Here is a 2,597-nt window from a genome sequence, read left to right as displayed (position 1 = left end):
GTTCATGCAGATGGTTGAGAGATTCGATGAAGGTGTTCTTTCTTCGAATCATGCTCTATTGACCTACAGTGGACTCTATAAGGTGGTTGCAAAAGCACTGTTTAAAGCTCATGTCTGAGGGCAATTGATTGAAGATAGTAAGAGCAGGAACATGCGACATGATCCGGGAGATTGCCGCCATAATAGTGCCCCCTGCATTTCCTGTCTCACAAGCCAGCAAGGGGTAATAACAGCAGATTAGCCGCCTCCAACTGTCGTCGGCTAAATGGAGAAGGTCGATACGAAACAGTTTGCACGATTGGTGAAACTAGTGGCAAGAGCATTTTATGACGATGATGTGAATGCCAAGGGCGCCAACAAGCCGAAGACTGACAAGTCGGACAGTCGAGGAATTGCTGTTGTTGTTCTTGATGCGTTGACCAGGCGCGAATGGGTTAAAGAGGATGATCTGGCAAAGAGCCTACGATTGCAACCAAAACAATTACGTCGAACTTTGCGGATTCTGGGATGAGACGAGAAAAGATAAGGCAGAGGCAATAACAAAGAAGAAGGACAGCAGCTTTCTGTTTGGCCACTGTGCCATCAGGCTTGCCTTCCCTCAAATTACTGATCTTCCATGGATTGAGAGCTACAAACTGGGAAAAATATGTCAATAACGCTGAAGAAGCTCTCCATGGAAAGCTGCTAATCAAGGAGCAAAACAAAGTATCGCATTTCTACGTTTTTTTTTACTCTGAATTGCAGAGTACAACTCCGAAGGAAGGAGCCATGGTGAATCTTGCTGACGACTGGCAAACTCTACTCGCTTGTCTCTTTCGGACACTCTCTGCGGGAAAGGAGCCGACCCTCCTTTCGTTCTAATCCTTTCGTCTATGAAGCTCACAATAGCATCCTCCCCAGCCAGGTCCATCTAACGTTAGCGGGTGAATCCCAAAGAAGTGATTATTGGCTGGATGAAACCGCCAGCATCAGAGCTTATGTATCCACCACTTTGACACTTGACGAACGACAGCTTGCAGCTTAATTCCATGAGATTCAGCTTGATCGTCGTAAGATTGAGGCAGAAAAAGTTGGATTTGATGTCTTGAAGAAGACAGAAACATCGTTGCAGAGACCAACTTTGAAGCGAACCACAGCAAGACTAATCTCGTTGATCCTTCCTCCTCCACCTCCACTACCTTTTGCATTTGGAGATGAAGAACACTCTCGACAGTGAATTCAAGCGTTTGTTGCAAAAAGGTGTGCTAACATAGTACAGAGGAATCCTCAAGATTATGATGCCCTTTACAATTGGGCTTTAGTACTCCAGGAGATCTTTCGGAGCAGACAGATTGGACTTCCTCAACCTTGAGTCAAGTTGCGAGCTCAGATTATGATGTTTCTATACTCCCAGGAGATCTTTCCTATGCTGACTATATTCAAGCCGCTGAGACTCGTTTGGAAAACTTGTTGAGCCCTTGGCTAGTTCACGGCCATGGATGATCACTGAAGGGAATCATGAAATGGAGGAAATTCCGCTGGTTATTGAACCATTCAGATCTTATAATACAAGATGAAAAAGGCCCTACAAAGAGAGCGGATCAGACTCCAACCTTTATTGTTTTTTTGAGGTTTCTGGTGTGCATGCTTTGATACTAGGATCATACACTGACTTCAGTAGGGACTCTATTCAGTATAAGTGGCTGCAGGCTGATTTGGCCAAAGTGGATAGAGTCAGAAACCCTTGGCTCCTTGCTGTCATTCATGCACCATGGTACAACAGCAATTTCAAATATCAGGGTGATAGTGACAAAATGATGAAATCCATGGAGTTCATCCTTAAAGAAGCAAAAGTTGATATGATCTTTGCAGCCATGTTCATGCTTATGAACCCATGACTCGAGTTTTTCAGCATCACTTTGATCCTTGTGGCATCATCCACATAACCATAGGTGATGGAGGGAAATGAGAGGGATTGGCTAACAGGTTTCTGGATCCATAGCCAAACTGGTCTGAATACCGTGAAGCAGGTTTTGGTCATGGCATTTTGAAAGTGGTAAATTCTTCTCATGCTCGATGGACTTGACCTCATTATAGAGATGTTCTTTTGGAGTTTCTGAAATTCTCTGCTGAACTAGTAACTGCCAAGTTACGAAATGAACATGTTGATGTGAAGAGTGTTTCCCTTCCTACTGCAACTGTCATCATACACCTGAAAGTAAACAATTTATGAGATACTTCGGATTATCCTGAACATGAATTTCTTGTAACTCACTTGACAAGAAATATAGTGAACTTTGACATAAAAAATTTGAGTTCTTCTTGTTAGTCTCTTCCATTGCTGTGCCTTGAACCCCGTGTTCTGCAGCTCTCGCACGATCTCTTTGACAACGCACATGTGCATACTCAAGAATCAATAGTCAAGTTTAAAGCTAAATTGAATTTTCCATGATAAAAAGGAAGTATTTTTAATCATCTTCAAGTAGAGAAATTACGAGTTACATGCAATGCTCGCTACTAATTGTATAATAAGGTTTGTGTCACTTGCCGCTAATTACTTATATCAGGCTTGTCAACTGGAGGAACTGCCATTCATTAGAGAGCAATGCAAAAATAAT

General features: G+C 42.8%; 1 pseudogene; it reads left to right on the top strand.

Annotated features, from left to right (window-relative positions):
• The first annotated feature begins 265 nt into the window (after positions 1 to 265).
• Positions 266 to 2,065, top strand: LOC148018742 (purple acid phosphatase 18-like; annotated as a pseudogene).
• The last annotated feature ends 532 nt before the right edge of the window (positions 2,066 to 2,597 follow it).

Source organism: Lygodium microphyllum, chromosome 20 (genome assembly GCF_053477565.2).
Source record: "Lygodium microphyllum isolate KBCC chromosome 20, Lygodium_microphyllum_v1.1.10, whole genome shotgun sequence".
Classification (NCBI taxonomy): Eukaryota; Viridiplantae; Streptophyta; class Polypodiopsida; order Schizaeales; family Lygodiaceae; genus Lygodium; species Lygodium microphyllum.
The sequence above is the reverse complement of the archived record's forward strand: the minus strand, read 5'-3'. Positions and strand labels throughout refer to the sequence as shown.